Genomic DNA, 26,202 nt, shown 5'->3' with positions numbered 1-26,202 from the left:
GTTGATATGGTGGTAGCTCTTGTAGCTTCTCCTTTTGCGAGAGCTTCTTCTTGGCCTTCTTTGCAGCTTGCATGGCTCCTATTAAGTTAATAGAGTGTCAAAGTTAGCAAATTTGGCAAATTTTTCTTTGAAATGTCCTTCAGTCTGAAATGCTAACAAATTGGTCCAATTTGCTTCAAATTGATTTTTGAACATGCATAGATGCATAAAACATGTAAAGATCAAAATTATGAAGTCAAAACAAAAATTTGCAACAAAAGTTAATAATCACGATTACTTATAGCTGATTATTTTTTCAACTTTTTGCAAATTTGACATTAGAGGCTTAAAGTATATAGCAAATACATACTCTAAGTGAATTATGGGCTCATTTGGGTGCACAGGGTGAAAATGGTGCTAGATTTAGGTCTCTGAAACAGTAGATGTAAAGGAATTTTGAGATTTTGAGCTCCAATATTGTTCAAACTTGGCTTGTGGGCTTAGGGCATCATGTATTTTGGATCTATGATGGCAAAGTTGCAATTTTTTTCATCTTGGCCAAAAAGTAAATAATCACGATTATTAACTTTTTCATGAAAATGAACATTTTTTGGTACATCTTGGTTCTAAGCATGATGTAGACCCTGTGTATGTGATATGAGGTGATTTGGATCAAAAAATGTGTCTCAGAACTCAAAACTTGGCTTGCAAGGACTTCTTTGCGTATTTTGGCAATTTTCCAAGTTATAGTTCATTAATTTGGCTCATACCTGAAGATTGGCATGTAATAGGTGTGTACAAGTGATAAGTGAGGTGATGATACAATTTTCAAGCCAAAATAGTGCAAAAGTAAATAACCGCGATTATTTACAGCAGTCAACATTTTCTTGCAAAACTTGAAAGTTTTGACCTAAACACATCCTATACACCTAAAACAAGTCCTGAATTAAATTTGGTAAAGTTTGGTCTTGCCGGCATCACTTTGTGCTTTGTCGACTCTGAAATCTTTGATTTTTGTGACTGCATGGCTTGTAGGGTTGGTTAGTCACTTTTAAGGCTATAGACTTGTCCGCAACATAGTCGCGAAGCAACTCATCCAATTTTGGTCCATTTGGAGTCAGTTTGACCTCGTATGTCGATTTTGATGCTTTGTAGCCTTCCAACCATTTTTTTTCTTTTCAAGGGCTTGGCCTAATTGATTCTACAAAACCAATCATATACATTGTATATAGGCCTCATATGCAAGCTGTGTGTGGAGTCAGAATCCAATTTTGGCATCTACCAAAAACTTTTCTACTTGGGACCCCTCGACCCTTGCTGAATGGTCAATTGTTGCTATAGAAGTGTTCTATTATGTTGAGGCATGCTACAATTCAAATATCATCTGATTTGGTTGAGCTGACAACCCGCTATGGTCGATTTTTGGTCGTAGGTCTTCGTGCACTGCTCGGATTCTAGGGTTTTTTCTAGGGATTTAGACTAGCTACCGGCCATACAAAATGGATCATTGATAAGTATAGAACTTACCCCTCATGTCTCGTGTGAGACGACGCTCAAAACAAGTGACTGTGGACTCCAAAAAATACGCGCGAAGAGGGTCGAAAGCTCTCTCTCCAAAGGTAACAAGGGAAATGAGGTGGTTTTAGCCTACCTTGGATATCTATACATGGACTTCCCAAACCATTTTTCCCCAGATTCCCCTATTAATCCTACTAGGCAGTGAAATCTATGTTAGACTCAAAAATTTCCCAATCGGATTCCTGTAGCTCATTCTGCAAGAATTTCGTAAAAGTAGGTTTGGCCGTCTAATTTAGGCTTCCTGCTTTCATCTTTTGATTTTATTGAAATTTTTTGTGCTTGTCCGCCTTGTCTTCCTAATCACCACCGTGTCTTTAGTTTTTCCATCTGAGCTCCTTTCCTATTTATTATTAATTTTTGACCCGTTTGATGGAAAAATCAAGAAAATAACAAAATGCTCTAGAAAAACAAAGTGAAAATCCAATAATTAAGAAAATCCATTAAAAAACACAGCTTTATTATTCTTTGTTGAATTTCTCAATTTTTAAGTCTCAATATTTTAAAAAATGATGAAAAATAACCAAAAAGGACTATTTTTTATGATTTTCTGATAGTATTTACACTATTTACACTCATCGGGGAGATATTATCAGTTAAATTTCCCTTTTTGATGATTTATAAGGGCATTACTAGGTAATTTTGTTTAAAAAATCACACGTTAACAGCAATTTTTTCCTCCCTCTTCAAACATTGGCCCTAATTCCTTAGTACTCTTCCACCCCTCCTAGATGGCGTACTCCCGAACGACTGTTTGCATGGGTTGAATAATCGTGTCTATGCATAGCCTTAGTTGGCTCTACCATGCTTTGAAGATCAATGCAGTTCAAACCAATATGTTGTGCGAGAGTTGAGTCTTGAGTAATTAACTCAAGGGTTTCTAATGTCGAGGCTTTCTGATGATGTCTTCCAAAGAGCAAATCGTGTAGCTTGTGTGCTCTCTGCTTGATTGTACCATCAGGATGCTTTAGAACTCTAATTTCCTGAGCTTTTGGTATTACTTTTGATTATTGTTGAGGTTTTACTCGCCATTGATACCTTCGTTTGTCTTGGTCAGAATGGTGTGGTTAAGGTTTTTGAGACTTAACTCTCCATTGCTTGATTGGTTTTTCAGTTTGTGGAGTGCTCCTTTTTCTTCCAAATCCATTTCATGTTAGGTTTCTTGCTTGGAGATGCTTGTTTCTGTGTTTTGACATTTGGAATCGTCTTTGGTATTGTCGATGATGTATTGGGCACCCAGATTTCAATTGGCTTGTCTTTAAACTGTGCTTTCGGTACCCAAATTTGCCTGACTCCTTGCATGCTACTTGTAGCATTTGGTTGTCAATAGGATGGAGAAGATTGATTACTTCGTGGTTTGCTTTGCTTGTATTTTCCTTTCCATTCCTCCTTGCTTGGTGCAATTGGAACAATGAGTTGTCCGCCTTTGGGTGATAGCTTGAGCTGATTTATATCCCAATCTGGTACTGCCTTGTATGTCCGTATCCAGGGAATTCCAAGGATCATTGTCTCATTCATGTGTTCATCTGGTAATCATACAAACTGATGAGGGCATGAACATCCATGTACTATCACATTTAAGTTGACTGCTCCCAATGTTGGTGTTGGGTTCTTGTTGCATCCTTTGATAGTCGCTATTCCTATTGTCAATGACTGACTTGTTGCTTTCTTGTACGTGGAATAACTGACTGCATTTACTTGAGCTCTTGTGTTGACCAATGCATTTGTGCTATGATTGTTGAGGTGTACTTTGATGTGAAGGTCCGTTCCATCTAACCATTCATCATCTATTGACACTGCATCTTTCTGCAATTCCCATTGTCGGTCATCTATTTCCAGTGTGTTGATGGGAATAGGTATTTGTTGATTCTTGAGAGCAGCTTTCCTTTTGAGTACCCAAAGCCAAGCTTCCTTTTGGGCTTCATCAGTAACCTGCTGTCTTTTTATCTTCCTTTGCTTGGCTGCATACATTCTTTCTAGCAATTCATTGGTTAGTAGCAAATTGTACTTCTTTAAACGACATCCACTAATCCAATTAGTCATTGGTTCACCATCTAGGGTGGATAGCTTAACTGATCCACTTGGAGATACATCTTCAATTATAAACGGTCCGTTTTCCTTTTTCTTAAACTTGGGAATGTGTTGCTTAAGCGAATAGACTAAAACTAACTCCCCTTTTTTGAAGATTTTTGTAATTAAATGAGAATTAAAAAAAATTGTTTTTGTTTCCACTTTTGTGCATAGATGTGAGCTACAGCAGTTAGCCTTTGCTCATCTACTTTTCTAAATCTTTAAGTCTCACTAACAATTCATGTCCAGTCCATTCAAGATCCTTAGCTACCCTTAGTGTCGGCAATAGAAATTCTATTGGCAGTATGGCATCAAGACATAAACAAGGTTAAAGGGTGTGGCATTTAAAGCTAGTTTGAATGAAACTAGATAAGCCCATAAAAGCAACATGGAGATTCATTTCCCAGTCTATCCTTCCTGAACTAACCACTTTAGTCAACACCGAGGTAAGAATCTTATTCGTATGCTCACCTTGTCCCAATTTCTATTGGCAGTCCATATCTTGTGAATACATACTTATGTAAGAATGCGGCAGTGGTTATGGCATCATTCTTTTGAGTTGATTTAGCCTCGGCCCACTTAGCCAGATAGTCCATAGCTACAATAATAAATTGAGCCTGGGTTCTATAAGCAGGTGGCTGTATTGGCCCAACAAAGTCTATACCCCATTTTGCAAAATCTCTAGCTCCCATCATTGGTCTTAAGGGCATGCTATCTACTCGTGTTGGCATTCTTGCTCGTTGACAAGCATCACACCTTCAAACATATTCTTTGGCATCTACAAAAGTATTGGCCACCATACGCGTGCCATTAAGATTGCTCTTGTGGTGGTCTCACTAGAAAAGTGACCTCCAGCTAATCCAGCATGTGCTTGTTCTATAATCGGTATATATTCGTCTTCATTTTCATAGAGACACAAATGTTGATCCTTACCTCACCAATACAATTGGTTTCCAATAAGAGCATAGTCTCTTGCTTCTGTTTCAATTTCTCTTTGACGGTGTTTACTCATATCCTCAGGAAATGTTCAGCTCGATAAGTAAGTGACTAGATAGTTACTCCACTTAGGAACATGCGACATTGAAACAATGTTACATGAGGTATGGGTGTCTGTTTTTGACATTGAGGACAATATTTTATGAAAGAGCGAACATCACTCCTCATAGTTGGCCAATTTACTCCAAATCTCAAAATTTGTTGCATAGTTTGGTCTTCCGCAAAATGAAGTCCTACTATGGTAATATGTGCTTGACTTAGGTAATGGTTTTTCTCTTCAAAATTAATACATAAGAGCAATATTCCATCACAGTTTCTTTTATATAGCCTACCAGCTAGTACATTAGGAGAAATATGAACGTTGCATGGGCCTTGTAAGGAATCCTAATTTTTAGGGATTAAGGCTAATGGTGTGTAGGGTTAAGGGGACAAGGGCATTCAAGAAACTAGTTTTGAGTAGGCTTTTCTAGCCTTTTTTTAAGACACGTGTAGGATGTGGACCTAGGAGGTCACGGCCTTCTCTCTCTAGCTTTTTGAAAGTGAAGGGAGTAAAGAGGTGTGGCCACATCATCAAAAATGTGGATCACTAAGAGCCAAAATTTGACTTTTTAAAAAAAAAGTTATTTTTACTTATTTTTGACTTAAAACTCCCCCCCCAACATATATCCATATCAAAAAAGTATTTTTTGATATTTTTTTAAACTTACAAGCACTAAAAGTCCAATTTTTCAAAAAAAAACTCCCCCCCAAAAAAAAAAAACTTTCTTCTCTCTTCCTCCTCCCTCCTTTCTCCCTCTCCTCTCCCTCCCTGCCCCTTCTCTCCTCCCATGTTCCTCCCTCTCCCTCCCTGCCCCCTTCTCTCCTCCTTCTCCACTCTCTCTCTCTCTCCCACACTACCCCCTTGTCTTCTCCCATGTTCCTCTCTCTCCCTCCCCCCTCTCTCTTTTCATCCTTTGCTTCCTCATGCAACAGCTACCATGGTGCTCAAGGACATCACAAATCGTATGCATACATATTTGCTTGTTCGCAACGTTTGCATCGAAGGCCGCACGTGAGGGTGAGCAGAGGTCATCCCAGGAACGTCGTACCATCGGTGAGATGAATGTTGACGATTCTTCAATATCTTGCCAATACCATCACATATTTGAATAAAACACCCCTTTATGCAAGGTAACAATATACTTATTACTTTTGATTGTGTTCTTCTTATCATAAACTTTGAAGTCTAAGGTGTTGCCTCTACTTGTTTTGTAGTGCTTGGCACAAAGGTTGCTTTTATGCACAAATACTGAAAGGCTGCAGGTTAGAGAGGCCAAGTGTCACCACTTTTCCTCTAAAACAGTCTTCTTTGTTACATCTTGCAGGTAGGTGCTTCAAATCCATGCTTATTAGGGGTGGTAGTCTCATCCTAATGTATATTTTTATATTGTTTATTCCCAGCTAGATAGAAATACTTGCAAATTTGTACAACATATACTTAACAAGTGTCTTCATTATATAGCTTGCAAATGTTGAATTCATACATGTTTTTGTTACAAGGTGACCTCTTGCTATGCTAGTTGAGTGGCGTTTTTTGCAAGAACGGCTCAAGGAACTGGCATAACATGAAGCTTTTACGGTGGCACAAAGCTCTCCTCAGTGGCAATGTGGCTCCCACTACACCAAAAATCATTATGCTGACATGAAGAGATCCCTAGTAGGACAATGCAAAAACTTTCATCAGCAGCAACACAGTCTTTCCTAACATGAGGGCACTCCTACCAAAGATATTTTTATGTGATAGGTCACCCCAGGAGCATACCATGTCATGGAATGGATGTAAGAACTATGACCACACTACTCCTTGTAAAGTGTTCACAGATGTATGTTTATCAAAGTTAATGAGAAGAAATTTGGACTTTTTTGTTTGTTGATGTGTAAGAGCACTCTAGGTCTACCATATTTTAGATTGTTTTATAAGTTAAATAAAATTTGTAGTCATTTAAAGTGTAAGTTTGTTTTTGTTTGGTAAGATTGTACATGAGAAGACATAATAAAGTATAAGAGATCTTGACGGAATAAGCCTCGATTAGATTCCTACCATGCACCTGTGACACCAGACCTCTCCTTGAACCTTATGATTTCTATCATTGTGGGAAGTCTAAGCGTGGTCTATTTTCAAATTTTTAGTAATAACTTTTTTTAAAAGGAAATTTTGGTTATTTTAAAGTTTGTACACAGTCTAGGAGTTCATTCTGATTGTTTTCCTTCAGTTTCAATTTTTGATCGAGGGCACTCCTTGGAAGCCACTTTTGAAGGTGTTAGGGTGAGATTTTGAGAAAGTTTTGTATGTAGGAAATGCAGTCCTTAATGGTTCTCTGAGTATTTTCAGATTCCATGGTTTTAATGCCCGTTCGAGCCCGTAGATTAAGGAAAAAGTAAGAAATGTCTGTTTTACATCATTTTTTAAGAAATTGCCAACTTGCACGTTGATTTTTGGAAAATCCGAGTAGGATATGATTTTTTTGCATCACACGATAGTCAAAGAGCGCAACGAGATGAACAAATTTATGTGAGACAAGCCCAGACAGATTCAGAGCCAATTGAACACTAGAAGCTCTTGAAAATAGCCAAAAAGTCCAACACTTTAAAAAAAAAAAAAAAACTTACCACTTGAATTATGACCATGCATAAAAATGAATCTTGTGCTTGTCATTTTAGGGCCCCAGGGACCCTCAACATGAGGGGCCACGAGGGCCCGCAAATCAGCCATCCAAAATTTTGGATGGCTGATTTGCGCGCCCTTGTGGCCCCTCATGTTGAGGGTCCTTGGGACCCTAAAATGACAAGTACATGATTTTTTTGATGCATAGCCATGAGATAGAATTGGGCAAATTGATGTATTCATAGCAAACTCCCCCCCCCCCCCCCCCACAATGGCAAATAGCTAAACATTGTATCATGCCATGCATTAAAAAAAGCTTGTACTTGTCATTTTAGGGGCCCAGAGACCCTCAACAAGAGGGGCCACAAGGGCGCGCAAACTGGCCATCCAAAATTTTTGGATGGCCAGTTTGCGCGCCCTTGTGGCCCCTCTTGTTGAGGGTCCCTGGGCCCCTAAAATGACAAGTACAAGCTTTTTTTAATGCATGGCCATGAGATAGAACTGGGCAGTTTAATGTGTTCATAGCAACCCCTCCCCCCCCCCCTCCCCCCCCCCCAAATGGCAGATACCTAAACCTTGTATCATGCTTATCAACCATTTTTTACTTCCTTGTGTCCATCCCCTGTTCTTGGAAATATCTTGGTCCCTATTTGTGCCTGGATGGGCATTCTACGCGCCGTTGTGGTCCCTCTTGTTGAGGGTCTCTGGGGCTTCAAAATGACAAATAGGGGGTTTGTTTTAATGTATGGCCATGAGATAGAGTTGTAGTGTTTGATGTCCGGAGTATTCACTATGTCAAATTTTCCTATATCATGTGCGTTCACCACAATGGATTGAAAGTAGCCCTTATAGGCCTTACCTACACATGTTTCTGTAACTTTACAAGAATATAAATTCCCTTCTGTTGAACACATGTGCTATGTTACATATACTTTAGTGAACTCGCAAGGTCAAAGGCCTCACAAATTTTGTGCACTCAGAACATTTAGCACTAGAAATCAACCAAACAAGGAGCCAATTTTTACTTCCTTGTGTTCACCTCGTGTTCTTGGAAATGTTTTAGTTAAGCCATTTCTTTGGTATTTAAAACCACATGTGACCCCTATTGTTATAGTATCCGACCAAAGGTTTCTTGATTAGCAGTTATATAGGTTCGAGTGATACATATCTTCTATGTTAACAATGCATGTATCTATAATTTATGTTTACACTTTCTCTATCCAAATGAGCTACATAGTAAAAATCAAATCCGCAATTCAACAATTAAGTTCACAAGGTGATAGCTATTGGTATGATCTTTAACAATACCAAATAAATAGCTACCAATAGCGAATGAATAGGGATATTTAAGAAGGTTTGATACCAAAAACTTATCAACACTACTCAAAAAGGTGGAAACTCAAAGGCTTTATAATATATATGATGAAACAAGAATCAATAATAATTCACCCCTATATATCTACACCTCCATCTCAAGTTGTCATTTCTCTAAGTCAAGCTTGGTATAGGCATAGTATGGAAACAATAACATTTTGGAAAGCAAGAATTTAGCTTTCTCAACTTTTGAAATGTTGCTATTGATATATATTCAACATCCCCAAATGAGGACATCTTGACAAAGGTTATGATCCACTTAATAAGAATAACCATTAGTGATTAAACTGAAATCAAAATATTGCATAAATTTCTTCATGGTGGAATGATTAAGACTTGAAACTTCAAACATCTTACAGGCAAATCAGAATATCCAAAAAAATCAACAATATTTCTCAAATCTGTATAAAACTCCAGTAATCTAAATAAAATACTCTCACTCAGTGCGACACCATTTAACAAAAAGAAATATTTATATTGCATTTATATAGGAATCCAGCCTCATAAAAATAATTACAAATGGAGACAATGTTGTTGCTGTTAGGCTTCTCTTACAAGTATTTGTCTTTCTCATCTAGAGATTCATATACACAAGTATTTGTGTATCTATGACACTAGGGAAGATAGTAGTACTATAGGGATGGCTTTTCTAAGAGCTCCTAGAGAGTACCTATTGGTTCAAGATTCTACAAAAATCCTACTATTCTTATCAAAATCTTTTAACACGGTAGTGAAAGGTTCCTCACGGAACAAAAATAGGGTGATTTCCATCTCTGCACATGGTTGCTTGCTCATGTTCTCTCAAAACAAGTTGACTCTGTAAGTAAACAACAGATTATGTAAGCACAAAGTTATAAAGTACAAAATGATATCATTCTAATAATCTAATGACAACTATACAAAGAATAAATTATAAGAAAAATCTTTGATGACTCTCCATAGATAACACAACTTACTTACATTGTGAGACTCAATCACATGCTACAAAACTATAGATGGCGCACCAAAGCCATCAACAAAATAGCACCACCCAATGTTATGAGGTGTGAAGCCTAAACATTGAAAGCCATAAAGAGGTTAATTCCCTCCAGCATGATAAACTTAAAGATGGAGATGATCTTAAGCTCTGAATGTAAGCTACAAGGGTATTTTTCTCACCATTCTATCTTTATGTTGGGGATGAATCCTTGCAATGCCCATGCACTATTCACACCTTCTGTTCTTGTGGTATGCAAGTCATGTGAGTTGATGCTTTTTCCACCTTCGGGAGTAGAGGTTTCCATGTAGTGCGAGTGAATGAAAGTAGAAGGAGGAGAATCTTGTTTCATGCTGTAATGGAGGTGAGAGAAGGGAGAGGAGCTAGCTTGGTGTGGAACTATGTGGTGGGCAAGGGGAAGAGATGGGGAAGAAGCTTGCTTGGTGCTACAATGGAGATGGGAGAAAGCTAGTAGAGAGATAATGTTGGACTATAGGGGGTGCATGTGGTTGCAGCCATGGAGAGCTTGGAAAAGGGTTTGTAGAGAGAGAAAATCACTTTTAGCTATAGAATAGGTTTGGAAAGACTTTGGAGGGTGGAAAATGATGTTTTGAAATTTTTTGAAAAAATTTAATTTTTTGAAATTTTTTAGTGCACGTTTTTTACTTTTGGAGGTCAAAAATACTTTTTTGACCATGAAATAGGTTAGGGGACCTTTTAAGGAGGGAAAACTTGAAATTTTGAAATTTTTAGTGTATTTTTAAATCCGGGCCAAAAAGTGGGAAAAAAAGGTCAAAGTGGTCCCCCTCCCCCCCTCCCTTTCCCCTAGCCACCTCCCTTACCTTCTCACTAGGTAAGAGGCCATTAAGAGGTGTAAGGCTACCTTGTCCCCCTACTTTTTTGAGGGTATAGAGTGTGTCCACCACCCTCTTCCTATTGGTTGGCCTCTAATTAACCTTAATCCCAAAGGGCCCCTAGAGGGTTCATATTTTTCCTAATGAGCTGATACATATCCGATTGCTCAATTAATCCGATTGTAAAAGGAAGTGGTATTTGTGAATCCACTTGAGCTATGGTCATCAATGATACCATATTTTCCGACCATCGAGGTATCATTTCCACGGAGAACAAATAGGCATCTGGTAGATCATCGTCTACTCCTTTAGATGATTCTCCTGAAACAATCCTTGACAAATGATCTGCTCTTTGATGTGTAGTGCCTTCTTTTACAACCACAGTGAATCAAATTCCAGAAGAATGATGCACCATCTCACTATTCTTCTTGTGTTGTATGGCTTGCTGACCAAGTACAATAAGGCTTGGTGGTCCACAAAGAACACAAATTTGTTTGCTAATAGGTAATGTCTATACTTTTTTACGGCATAGATCATTCCTAATCCTTCCCTTTTTGTGGTGGTATAATTCTTTTCCTCCATGTTCAATTGTCAGCTAGCATAAGAAATAGGAAAATCATTTTTTTTGTCTCCTGGTTGAGCTAGTATACACCTTATGGAAAAATTGGAAGCATCTACATGTATGTGGAAGATCTTATTCCAATCTGGTGCTTTCGATATTGGAGCTGAAGTGAGAGCTTGCTTAAGCTTCATGAAGGATCCTTCACACACCTCAGTCCATTCAAAGTGTGTAATCAAGCTATACATGGGTTTTGCAATTATAGCGTACATGTAAATGAACCGTTTGTAATATCCACAATGTCCCATGAAGCCTTGAACCACCTTGATTGTTGTTGGTCTAGCAAAATCAATAATAACATGAATTTTATCCATATCAATAGCTATGCCATTTCTAAACACTATATGTCTAAGAATTTTTCCTGATCTACCCATGAATGTGCACTTTTTAGGATTTAAGAAAATCTATAAAGTCTACATTTTTCGAATACCTTTTTGAGATGTTCAAAATGATCAACCAGTATTGATGAATGTACGCATAGATCATCCATATATATTTCCAAGAATTTCCTAAGATATTCTTTAAAATCATGGCTCGTCAATCTTTGAAATGTGGCAGGAGCATTAATTAACCCAAAAGGCATAACCCCATAGGCAAAAATACCCCTTTCTACTGCAAAGGCAGTTTTATGTTGATCTTTTGGGTGAACCAAAAGTTGATTGTATCCTGAAAATCCATCTGAGAAGCTGTAAGCTTCTTTTCTTGCAACTCGTTCTAAAACATGCTCAGTGATTGGAAGAGGAAAGCTGTCTCTAATGGTAGCTGCATTCACTTTCTTGAGGTTGACACACACTCGTAGTTTTCCATTCTTCTTGGGTACTATCACAATTGGAGACACCCAATCCGTGTGTTCAATTTTATAAATGAATTTGGATTCCTTTAGTTTTTCAATCTCTTCTTTAATTTTCCTAGAAAATGTTTCATTATATGTGTATGGCCTTTGTCTACTTGGCTTTGCATCATCTCTCATGGGTATGGTATGTTGACAGATTGCTGGATCAACACCCTTGAGATCCTTGTAAGACCAAGCAAAGATATCTCGGTATTCTTTCAGTAAGCTTATCAAAAGATCTTCTTCTTCTTCTGTTATGTCATTGGCAATGTAGGCATGCCTAGGCTCTTCTCTTGGTTCAACCAAATCTATCTTTTTTGCATTTTCAGGCCCTTCGTAGGACTCACCTGTCTCTAACAGGTTGTTTGACAATGATTTTTCGATCTTGGAGAGTATATTTCTTGTAATGGGATGGAACACTCATTACATCTTTACCATCCTCTTCTGTGGTTTCCATTCCAGTCATATATATTTCCTTTAGATATTTTTTCAACTCTTGATACTTCTTTTTCTGCTCGACTCGTGTCATGGTTGACTCCTTGTCTTGTTTTTTTGGCTTTGGTTGAGTATACCTCCTCATTTTTCTCGATGTTTTTGACATTTCTAGACTTTTGTTTGAAGGATATCTGCCAGTGATTTTGTCCTTGACACAATCATGTGCATCTATCTGCATTAGGAACTGTGTTCTACTGGAGACTAATGGCATAGCTCTAGCTTTCGTGTTTCTGGTGTCTCTTTTTTGTCTATACCATTTTTTTCTTCTCGGTTTCTAGTTAGGAAAGTCACAAAACTTTTCCTCCCCTCCTTTCATGAGTAGCTTAGCTCTCACATGTTCTTTTTCTAACCCCAAATCTTCTGAGGTAGCTGAGTGTTTTTCTAACTCATCTGTTGCATCGTAGTAGAGGTCTGGAAAGACTTGTTGAGCTTTCATTACGTCCTTGGGTTCCTCAATTTTATATTCAATGTAGAGGGTTGAAATCATTTGGATGGGAATTATGTCATAGCCGTCCTCATTGCAAAACTGAGTTGGCATAGACGTATTCACACATACATCCATTGTAGCTAAAATTTCAGTCCACTCAAATGGCTCAAACAAACGCTCTAGAAAGGGTAAATCCCTTTCTAAGATACATTCTTCTCTTTTTAAACTCCCATTTTTTGAAGCTCCGCACACCCAAATAGGAGTGTCGTCTTCAACCACAATGGAAGGTTAGTTTCAACCGAAGAGACTGAATCAAACTCTTGTATGGGCATTTTCATGTCATCTCTATAAGTGTGATCTTTTAGATTGACCTTTGTTATAGATCCCACTTGATTCAAGTACAGATAATTGTTTCCCCAATCTTGGATAAGTTGTATCTGTTGCATGAAAGGTCTTCCCAATATGATTTCGTAATTGAGTTTCTTCCCAAAGTCTACTATGGAAAAAGTGTGTTGATATTCAATCCCACAAAAATTAACTATCACTTTTTCAAGCAGTCCCAAGGGTCTTTCAACGTGTCCATCAGCCAATTGCAATCTCATTTGAGTTTGTCTAATGGCTGGTTGTCCCCAGGATTCCCATACTGCTTTTGTGGCTATGGCTATGCCTACCTCACTATCCAGTATTGCCATGGTTTCAATGTCATTATATTTCACTGGAAGGGTGGTGTTTCCTTCTTCCCCTTTGTAGTATTCTTCAGCCTTGTTCATTGGAACAGATCGAATCTCTTTGTTGTCCATTTTGTGTTTTAATTTTCCTAAATTTTTTTATATTAGCCCCGTTATCCACACCTTCTCTAGGGTTTTCTATAGATCATTCCATAAATATGGTTTGAGTTTTAACAGTTCTCCCAACGTAAGAGTGCATTGGATGGGTATAGACATGATTGAATGAATGTTGTCTACTTCTAGGGTCCGTTCCGCTCTTTCTACTTGAGTGGTATTACACACTATGGATTCATCTTCGTTATCTCCCAAAAGTAAGAGGGTAATTTTTTCAAGGTCAATGGTTTTGATATTCCTGAAGCTTCATATCTGCAATCCCCATACAAGGATTGTACATCCATGCCCATATCAGGAGGTAGATTTTCTAACCAAACTTCCTCTATAGGAGCTGACTTTACAGTAAGGCTCCCATCATTGACCTCTCTAACTTTTTCCCATAAGTAGCATGTCCAGTCTTCCTCTACGAATGGAATTCCGTCTAAGGCATTGATAGCCGTTTTTGGCTCTCCGTAATTGCCATAGTGAGTTACCCCACCCTACCAAAATCACCTAAACATTGTGGCTATTCTTACCTTTTCATTGTACATAGGCGTGTGTGAGTTAGGGGGCTTTTCTCATATCTTCTTAAAACCCTCAAGTAGCTAGTCACTGGGCTAGTTGAGCCAAAAATAAAAAATAAAAAATTATATTATGGCCTCTTTGTGTGTAAATATTTCATTGTATATATGTCCTAAAAATAAGGATTTTTTATAATTATTTTGGTATTTTATTTAAATATTTATACTTAGGTGTGTGTTTTATTAAACCCGTGTATGCCTTCTTTCATTCTCTTACACCATAAGTATTTTGCCAATGTGTACATACTCTAACCTCATATTTTTCTTTTATACAAATCACCCCCATATTTTCACCCTCACCCTCCTGAAAACCAAAATTGATTTCTACTCTCTTAGTCACATTTATTATATTTACTTGCATACGTTTTTCTCTTTCACCCAAAATAATACAAAGAGGGACCATATCATATAATTCGAATATCTTTTCATATCCATATTTTCTTAATTGTTTTTACTCATTATTCTAACACCATGTGCTCATTGAGCTAAAATCCATGAATAGTCCATACACTAGTCCCACCATGTATATATTGCTTTATTCACCAATAATCCTCCTCCATACATGTGTAAAGGGAAACTTGGATACTTTGTATTATGATATGACAAAGGAGGGGCTCACTCTTGGATGCTTTGTACAAATTCAACAAAGGAGGGGTCCACTAAAAGACTTTTGCAGGCATAAAAAACAGACTTTTTGGTGAGATTTTTGGCACCCATCTCCACTCCGAATTTGGAGCAATGATCAAAAGAGAAAATGTGGAACAAAAGCTGGATAATCACCTCAAAAATTTTAGTGATTTTTGGAGCAACCACCGGTGAGCTATGCTTTTTTGAGTGGACCCCAATCTGCCCACTTTTCTCACAAGTAGTCCATAGTCTTCTCTCACCTCTTTCCACACTTCTACACACACACACACACGTTCCTCTCAATCCCTCACTCAAACCTGCACCTTCAATGGTTTCTCTCACCTTCTTCACCATTAACCTCCCCTCCTACTCCCATAGCTCTCATATGAGCTCTCCATGTACATACACCATCTCTATGCCTATCTCTATTACTTCCAAAGTACAATTCCATCTTACCCCTTCTCTATATACATAAAATTCAGCATGTAAACCATGCTTAACCTCTGCAAATTAAGAGATCTCATCAACCAAATTTTCATTTTCATCGCGATAATTAACCTTGGCGGCGGGGGCGTAAAGAAGAGAAGACGAAGAAGAGGATCGATAGTCATTTTGAGAATCTACACAAGTAAGTCCAAAACTTCTTCAAGCTTCACCATCATAAGGATTTCCTCACTTCATTCAACCATCCACCCCATTCTACCCATTGTAATATATCATTCACTTTTTAGTTGATTACTAACACTAACCACTAACATACTAACACAAAATAGCATTGACCTAACCATAAAAGACACCTCACCTCAAGACATGTGCATAGTAACTCTCTCTCTCTCTCTCTCTCTCTCTCTCTCTCTCTCTCTCCTTCCTTAAAACTCTACTTTCACCTTATCTACCATCAATAATGCTCTCTTTTGAGCCCACATCCATGAATCAAGCAGACAAAGAAGGCCCGCAATGTTTTGATATTAAGAAAAAATCATAAGCCTGATTTGTTAGCTTGAAAATTAGGATTTCCAATAATCTTAATAAGGGGTCTCCAACCTATAAATAGGCCCCTCTCCTTCTTGTAAAACAACCTCCAATATCTCACATAGCACCCCAACACTCTATGCATGAGGAGAGACTTTAGGTGTAGCAACCACTTTGTGAGCTTCACTCTTGGTGTGAAAGAAGCTTTCAAGCTACACATTGCAAGTGAGAGAGCGTGAGTGCAAAATCTCAAAACCACTATTGTATATGTTTCTCCATCATCAATAAATTGAGGTTTGGTGCATCAAAGGCGTGCTTCAACGTTCAAATCTTTGTCCTTCCACTTGTGCGATACGGTTTAGTGAATTCAAGGTGACTTGTGTATTTTGAGTTCTATCGTTTGATCTTGCTTTAAAAAGTGTTTTAGTGTGTTTTCATTGCCAATTTTGTGTCCATTGTAAGAGGGTATTGTGGTGAGAGGTCTCCCACACCCTAAGACTGTGTGTGTGTGTGTGTGTGTGTGTGTGTGTGTTGGAAATGTTTAGTATTCACTAAGCATTGAGTGAGTTTTTGTACAAGCTCTACGATAGCAACATAACGAACCATCTCCATTTGCAAGTCACAAATAAGATATTACACAAGATCCATACCTCTCTCTCTCTTCCCTTTGCTCTAGCTCTCTCTAGTCCATTTTGTGTGTGTCTTGGTGTGAGGTTGCTTGTGTGTGTTTTTTGTGGTGTATCTTCTTGGTTGTGACAAAATCTCAATTGCGTCCTAGTTCGCATACCATAACTAGGTGGTGCCCCCATCTTGTTTGGGTTTGGTTATGGGTTTGTTGTTGTGTTGTGCTTGTGGTTGCCCCAGCCCCAATTAAGCAGCATAGGAGCCTTGAGGATGCTATCATTTAACGAGCGACCAAAAGCGAGCAAGGGACAAAAAGGGAGCGGCAAAAGTTCATTGATGTAGAGTGGTGGATTGAAAATCAAGGCAACAACAAGGTTGCTATGACACATTACTAATGAGATGTTGCAAGATGATATGAAGATTGACTTGGTGAATGCATGATATGTCATGCTTTTATTTTATGTGCTACTTAAAATAGTATTTTCTTTAAGGCTAACCTACCTATGAGCTAGACATGTCAAAGGGTTGCGATCTTCTCTTCTTCTTATAAATGTTGGAAAGATTCTCTCTCCCTCTCTCTCTCTCTCTCTTCATGTAAGTCCCACTTTCTAAATGAAAGTCCAAGTATTTGGTGATTTTTTAATGCAAAATAATCTACACGTCAATGCTTGAAAAAAAACAAACATAATATTCTCATATTTTTCATTCGTGAAACCAATAGCCACACAGTTCAAAAGAATCTTTGAACACTATTTGTATACCAAACTCCATCACAAGTTGTTTATCACATTCCTAAGAGTGTTTTTCATAAGGACACAACATTGCTAAATTGGAGTGTCCCTCAACCACATGTAGCTAAGTATATGGGGAACGCCAAGAGGAAGCTCATAATGGTATTTTACAACAAAATATGGGAACCTTTTTTCATAGTAATTTCTAGACGTTAATCACAAGGAGGACTATTTTAAAATAGATCTAACATCGCCATGTGGGGGGCGGCTTGCAAAAAATTGAGGTGTACAATAGTTTTAGCTAGCTAAAATTGAAACCCCATTAAATTTTGAGTTTCCCTCAAAAAAAACCTAGCAAAATTTTAAGTTTAGTGCAAATATCAACAAAATCTTGAAATTTTAATCAAAACATTGGGGTGGTTTTAAGTCTTCTTTTTTTTCTTTGGGTAATGATTTTTCTTTTGTGAGCATTAGTAGGGTGGGGGTGCGTGCATTGCAAACTACATCCATAAAGTCTCAAATAATGGTATCGTAGGGTATATCCACTTCCCTTGGCAATGGAGAAAAGTACCAGTGGTTAGAGATTGTTGAGCCAGCAGAGGATTACACCCACATTTTTGCTCACACTCATCATTTTGTAACCATTGATTGTAATAAATGTCTTTCCGACATTAATTTTGATTTGAGCCATTCATTAAGTAACGGGACTCAATTGAGTTTCGAGCTTGTAATACCGAAGTAATTTCACTTGCTGATGTAATTAGTTAGAGATGTTCCCACCTCCAAGGCTGAGGTATATAAGCCAAAGTTTTTGTAACCTAAGGAGGCAGATTATTAATCAAAGTGAGTTTTTTGGAGCGCCGTGACTGTGTCTGAGAGAGAGAGAGAGAGTGAGAGTCTTATCTAATTGCTAAGCGAGCTACGGAGCCGCCATTGGAGAAGCGACACCGCCATTGTGTTAGCAACGGCGAGAGCTACGCACAGATACCAAGAGTGCGCGCTATCGGCTTCTAAGTGTGGTAAGTTCCTACGAGCTTCGGTGTGAGTTTTCTTCCAACTCGTGCGTCGAAATGGAGCGTGCAGCATATCTATAGAACCACAACGAGTAGAGCTACACATTAGTACCATCGGGGTCAAGTTTTGATCACCTGTATTTTTCGACTTGTCTTCATACGCGTTTACCGCACGGAGTGGTTATAGGTTGATTTTGCAGTTCAAGTCTTTAGGGTGTTGTTCTTACCTAGTGTATAGACTTCCCCTTGAGTTTGAGATCGATTCAATGATTCTTGATCATGTTTCGTATAGCATTCGTTCGTAGTACGGATTTCAATCACTTGCGTATTTTAGAACTTAGATTTGAGTTCCTTAGTAGTGATTGTCATTAGAAGGTCGAGTAGGTGATTTGACACCCACCTAGTTGTTTCCATGCGCCTGCGGGTCAAGCTCCGTCCTCGTCTGACAAATTCTATTGTTGGTTGAGTTCTCGCTATTTAGCTTGCGCTAGCGGCATAACCGCCTTAACATTTGGCGCCGCTGCCGGGGACGAGAGCCCTAAGTAGGTGACCTTAGACTAATCCTACGAGGTGAGTCGTATAAACTACTTTGTATACTTTAGTTAGAAAAGATGTAGGAGTGGTGGACTCCGAAGATCTCGAGAGATACTAGGAAGTGGGGTATTCCTGGGTCTTCCGTGTTGACAGAATTTTAGTTTAGCTTAGATTTGTTTGTTGTTTTGTTGGTGTTGAGTAGTTGTTGATAGAAGAAGAATTTGCTAGTCCGTGAGTGACAGTGGATCTCTTTAAAATCATAATTACCAAACCCATTTTATGATTAGGAATAGCTTAGGGTAGGACTTCATTTGATCCTGATCTGGAGCTAGTAATCATTGGAGTATTTGCTTGATATGGTTGATTGCATGTTAGACGTCGAGTTAGTAGTGAAACTTGCAATAAACAAAAGTCAGAGAAATTTTCTGTGTATCTGGGAGTTGTTGAGCACTTGAGAAAGCTTTAGGAAGGATTCTGTGCCAAAAAACTGGAAATCTGCAACTTTAGACATCATACGCATATGATGTCTAAATGACCAAACAGAGACCAAAACAAAAATTTTGACTTTACCAGAGTGTTCAAAAGGGGGGTTATACCCTAATTTCAACTTAAAACAAGAGCATTAACACTCAAAGAAACCCAAAAAGACAAGCCAGAGTCCAAGAAACGCAAAGAATAGGAAATTTTGAATTCAGATCTTGTTTTTACATTCAAACCTAACAAAAACACTTGAAACTCAATTATAAACATTGGAGAAGGCTTAAAACCAAGAATAGTCAAAATCTGGGACAAAAGACATGATACGCGTATAATGTCTTTTAGCACATCCACTGCTTATTTTTGATATCTGACCTGACAAGATTGTTGCAAACACTGTAGAAAGCATAAATATCAAGTCTTGACCCAAATTGATGAAAAAGACATCATACGCGTATGATGTCTTTTACCTAATTTTGGACATATTTTGATACTTTGCCAACACAGATCCATTGTAATAGCTGTCTAGAGGTTATATTTCAAGTTTCATCCCATTTGGATCACAATTGACCCAAAACAAGTCAAAAGTGGAAAATTGCCAAGAAAAGTCTAAATTAGCCATAACTTGCTCAAACAGAGTTCAAACTGAATTTTGTGAGTGGACAGAGCATAAGGGGGCTATTGAGAGTGAGCATAACCAAAATAGTCCCAAAATAGTCCAAATCTGTGAAAAAAAGACATCATACGCGTATAATGTCTTTTTCAGCATAACTGCAACAAAATTCTCACTTGATGAAACAGAAATTGTCCAACTGACAAGATTAAACAATTGACCACGTATCAATCAGTTTGGATCAATTCTGACCACAAAAACTTGGGAAAACAAATTGCCGAGACGGAAAAGTTAAAGTCCTTTAGGGGAATTGATGAATTTGAGATCGGGCAGGAATCTCCAGAATAACCAACCAAAACAAGGGGAACAAGCAAGTGTCATATCAACCGAGGGAAGTGTAAACCAAAGTTGGATGCAACCATTAGAGCCGATCTTTGAAGGAAGTGTTTTTGATACTTCTTCGGAGAGATCTTACGAGATTTTCACCGAACACTTGGAACACTTGAACCTGAACAACAGAGAAAATATGGCAGCAAGATTATCAAACCCTTCCGCCACAATGAAGCTATTGTTGATAAAATATCATTACTACAATGAGCAAGGTGCCAAGATCTACAAAGATGGAATGGACCGCTATTGTGTAAAGATAGAAGATAGACCTAGTGAGTTCAAGGACTTAGTGCCTGTGAGATATAGCGGAGATAGATATCTAGATGACGAGGGTACCATGTACTTGGTAGTCCTAAACCCTAACATTGTGGACAAGTGGGGATTGGTGGGCACCAAAGCCAAAGTAGATGAAGAACTCGAGGAGAAAGCACCAATAATGAACTTCCCTGATGCGAGGTTAAGAAGAGAGAATGAAACTACAAGGATCAACACTGATAACATCTATGTGGGGCTATACAAATATAATAATGGGGAGCAAGATCTCTATTATAGATGTGAAGAACCCTACACCGGAGAGTTGACAAACCAAAAAAGACTTTATGTCTTTACCTACACAGAGGGATCGGAAGTGAAAATTGCCGCTTACGAAAAGTATGGGAGGCAATACTCAACAATGGGCAAGAAAGAATTAGAAGGATATACATACTTTGGGGGACCACTACATCAGTATTATGTTACTTCTAGCTCACAAAGACCAGCACCAACAAATGGAGTGCAAAACCCAATGACGACAGGAGGGCAAAGAACTCAGGCTGCTGACTCTTTCAGTCAACCTCAGTACTCGAAGCCCGGACCAATGGGATCATTACATTCCAGAGAGTCAATGGATATGAATCGAGATAGTGCAGTTCCAATCCCCACGTATACCACTCCAGGTCCAGGGTTCGAAGCGGAACCATCACATTTACCTCCTAGTAGTAGACTCAGGGCAGGGGAACCGACAAGGGTAACCCATGAAGTCCATGATGCTAGAGAAAGCTTTAGCCGGGACACAGGAGCAATGAGATTGGTAGCAGACCATAGACGTATGAGACCATCTCAAGTAGCCAAGTGTATGCCAAAGAAGTATGGTGGTTCAAGAGATCCGTATGCACATGTGTCACTCTTTAAGCAAGTCTTAAGAGCTGAGCAGATAACAGATTTCCATACACAATACGAGGGATTTGGTCTTACTCTAGAAGGTACGGCATTGACATGGTTTCAACCACTGAACAGAGAGGGATTCCATGACATTGACCATTTGCTAAGAGAGTTTGCTGAGGAATTCTCAAAACGAGGGATTAAGCACAATACGGTCTCACAAATATATGCTTTTAAACAGAGAGAACACGAAAAAGTGAAGGAAGCTTCACTTCGCTTCAAACAATACATTGAGAGATGTCTAGTACGTGAACGACCACAAGATGACAGACTATCTGTTCTCTTTATTGAAGGATTGAGAAACGACACTCTCAAGAAGGACTTGCACTTGAAAGCTTGTACAAGTTTCGAGCAAGTAACGAGAACAGCATTGTACTTAGTGGATAACTGTACGGTTTATGGAGAGGTGTCAGCGGATACAGATTTTGCATCCAGTAGCTCTTCCTCCATAGCGAGCGAGAATACCACTAAAAAAATTGTTCAAACAACAACCATGCCAAATGTAGAGCAAATGATAGAAGATTCTCTAAAAAGGATGGCACCATACCAAAAACCATTGCCAAAACCACTGAAATGGTGTGCTATTGAACAAAAATGGACAAACCATCCAACAGAGGAGTGCTATTACAACAAAGGGTATGTAAGGGAGCGTCAGTATGCACCTCCTGCTCAATTAGCACCACCTCAGGTACATCCAGTACCTCGATACCCAACGGGAAATGTACCAAGACCTATGGGGATAGAAAGACCGCAACCGGTATTAGGACAACAACCACCTTTACCAGGAGCAAGACCAGTGGGCATTAGATATGCACCAACCTTAGAGAATCAGGAAGAACAAGCCTTAGTGCCTGTTCAAGCCTATTATGAAGAATCTGGTGCACACATGTCTCCAACTGTGTATTACCCACCAGAAGAACCCAAACAACCAAAACCATGGAGCATGATTGGGAATGTTGGAATACCAACAGTTACAAGTGCTTCTGATGAGGAGAGATACAATTTGGACGCAAGAACATTGATGTTCATAGCTCATGGAGGGTTAACAGGACAAAGACCATCCTATCCACAAAGGACGAATCAAGTGGGACCAAGACCAGCACTAGGACCCTGTTACAAGTGTGGAGGTGACCATCTGATGAATGTTTGTCCACATACGGAAATCATTAGAATTAACGCTTATTGCACTGAGTGTGGGGTTACTCACTTCATTGAGGATTGTTCAAAGAATCCAAACAAAGTGCAAAAGACGACATTGAATATGCTAGAAACTATTCCTACCAGCAGTGGGTCTGAAAATGAAACTCTGATACCAACGCAAGTTGTTACTAGAGCTCAAGCTAAGAAAACCACTAGAGAACCTGAGAATGGAAAGTTAGCGACTGAAGTGGTTAGTCAAGGACCGCGGAGTCAGAGAAACACATGGAAAGCTGGAAAAGCACGCATGAAGTTGAGAAAAGAACGTGAAGACGCTATTCTAGCTGAGGAACTAAAGTGAACTAAAGATAGATTAGAAAAACTTGAGAGTCAAAACGGGAAACGAGAGATGAGCCCGAAAAGAACGAAACAAAAGAGTATCAAAGAAACAACGAGCTTAAGCTCAGGGGGATCAGTGCTAGTCGACAAAGTACACGAACCATTGGACGCACTGATGAGAGCTTACGAAGCTAGGTTAAAGAACAACCAAACACAAGAACAGAGGTGGATGACATACCCAAACACGGAATTGGAAAAGCAGAGACTTGAAATGTGCCAGAGAATGATCGAGACTGCACAAGCCTTATTAGAACCACCAAGAGAAACAATGAATTGTGGAACGGAAAACCCAATTCAGCAAGAGACTATCATTTCACGGGTAGCTGAAAAGACTCCCAGTGCACAAAAGCTTGAAAATACACACAAGGATGACCGCATAGTATTGAACACAACCGATCAGGAGATAGAAAGTTTTCATCCAGTCATACAGAGGATTCACGGAAGAGATGAGGATTACAATGAATTTTGGAAACAAGTGAGAGAGGCAAACTTTGCAAACGAGCTAAGTTGCCAAGCTAATCAGACAAATTGGGAAAAGGACATCAAGAATCCTCCCATAGTGGAATTTGAGGCAGGATCTCAAGTGGACTTGGATCTACAATCTTACTGGGGAGATGGGGGCTCTGTTAGAACAATGGAGAGCAAACCTCATTCACTAAATACCTTACCTTCATACTTAGGAGAGTATGAAGCAAAATCCGAGATTAGAGCACTTCCCTCACGAAGAATCTCATCTGAAAAAGTCATGGACTCGCAAGGATTGATAGAGATCTTGTCAACACCAGTGACATGCACTATCACTCTAGCTGAGCTTTTGAGGCTAAGACCACATATGTGGACCACTGTAGGAAAATGCTTGGAGAAATTTGGGATAAAAGACCCAACATCGAGACTGCAAGAGGGTATACAAGAGTTGAGCAAACCCCAAAATAACGCTAAGCATGTACCCTTAAACAAGGTCGGAGAGTATTGCGAAGGTGAAGAGGGGAATACAACCTTACCAGTTGAATTCCAAGGAGTGAACACGATGGCAATACTAGATAGCGGAGCTGGGGTAGCCATTGCTACAAAAGAAATCTGGAAAAAATGGGGGAAACCGGCAATAAGGAAGACTAGGTTGAAACTCCAATTAGCAGATGGACACATGGAGAAACCTATGGGGTTATTAGAGAAAGTCGTAGTGACTTCTTGCGGCATTGAATACGAACATACTTTTGCTATTGTCGATTTTGGCAAGGAGAATAATTATGATATCATACTGGGAAGACCATTCATGAGACAGTTGAAAATGGTCCAGGATTGGGGCTACGATCACATATACCTGAGAAATATGGAAACCACTACACGTGTGAACCTGAAAGACCATAGCTACAAAGATGTGAACCGAACACCGGTAGAGGAGTTTGATTCAGCTACTTTGGCGGGATCCGAATTTCCAGCTTGGTTAGGTAAGCCCAAGGAGTTATGGATGTGTGGGGCCTCAAAATGTGGAAGTCTGAGGCGAGAAGAATATGTTTTAGAAAGGGCTATCGAAGACGAAACTTATATAGGAGAACCCTTTCCAGAGGACACGCTTGAACCATTAGAATGGACACACATTCTAGCAACCCTAGATGTTTGTGAAATTCCGGATGGTCCCACAACAAAATTTTGCGACAAGGACGGGTACGACGTGGTTCCGTACTTCATGTTGAGAACTGTACTCGAAAAAGAAACTGAAAAGAACGATACACTGGAAAAGGAAGATGAAGAAGAGGTGTTTCACGACATTCCCGATCATCCAGAGTGGGGAAATGAAGCAGACAACGAGTCAACGGACAATTCAAGCGAAAACGAAGAAACTATAACGGATGTCAGATTTTATGATTTTCCGAACCAAACTAAACAACGGCAGAGACGCTATACAGCAAAGAGAAAAACAAAGGGGGTTAGAACCAATCCAATGCCTAGAATAAGAGGAAAAAATCAATTCCTAATGCTAGTAAAGGCGGAAGATTGTGTTAAGGACAAGATTTCTGGAAGAATGAGAGGTAATGATCAAAAGAGCTTACGAAAAGACAAAAGAAGGTCAAGAAATCAAGTTCAAAGGAATGAAACGAAAACTGAAACAGAAAAATCAGAAAAGAACAAGCGCAACAGAGAACACACGGAATCCAAGTTAGAACGTAGAAACAAGTACAGAGAGCTCAAGAAAACTCTGAAAGAAGTTTGGACGACAGAAATTGAGAGTGGAGAGGACGAAAACGCCAAAATTAAGGAAAACATGGATGTTCCCTCTCACTACAGGAAATTCACAATAGAGGATAGGAAGGTGGTATTAACCCAACCTATTCGAGAGAGAAAGGCAAACAAATCTTATGACGGACCGGAGGATGCAAAAAAAGTTGATTTAGCAGCTCCAGGTGAGACACCTAGACCGGTGTACATAGCCACATATTTGTCTCCAGGCGAGGAAGAGAGACTTTTGAGTCTTCTCCGAGAGTACAGGGATGTGTTTGCATGGTCTTATAAGGACTTAAGGGGAGTTGACCCATCGATATACCAACACACAATCCCACTAAAACAAGATGCAAAGCCTAGCAGACAGAGACCATACACATATAATGATACGTTTGCTAAGCGAATCAAAGAAGAGATAGATAAGCTAATGGAAGCTGAATTCATATACGAGATTGAACACAACGATTGGGTATCTCCGATTGTGGTGGTACCCAAGAAGAACGGAAAACTCCGAGTGTGTGTCAACTTAAAGAAAGTGAATGCTGCAACAATCAGGGACAATTATCCCCTGTCAATAACTGATCATGTTCTAGAGCGTGTATCAGGGAAAACAGCATACTCCTTTCTTGATGGTTTTTCAGGATATAACCAGCTAGCCATAGCACCGGCAAATCAATATAAAACAACTTTTGCAACGAAGTGGGGAATTTATGCTTATCGGGTTATGCCTTTTGGTCTAACCAATGCTCCCGCAACCTTCCAGAGGCTGATGACGCATGCTTTCAAAGAATACTTAAGGTTGTTTCTAGAAATATACATGGATGACTTATGTGTACGTTCTCTTCTGAGAGATGAGCATCTAGAACACCTAAGAAAAGTATTTGAGAAATGTAGGACATATCTCATTTGTCTCAATCCTGAGAAATGTGTGTTTATGGTCCGACAGGGTAGAATTTTGGGACATATTGTCTCACAAAACGGAATATCCACGGATTTAGAGAAGATAAAAGTTATAGTGGATA

Source organism: Adiantum capillus-veneris, chromosome 1, assembly GCF_014529385.1.
Source record: "Adiantum capillus-veneris isolate H3 chromosome 1, ASM1452938v2, whole genome shotgun sequence".
Classification (NCBI taxonomy): Eukaryota; Viridiplantae; Streptophyta; class Polypodiopsida; order Polypodiales; family Pteridaceae; genus Adiantum; species Adiantum capillus-veneris.
This window is presented reverse-complemented; position numbering follows the sequence as displayed.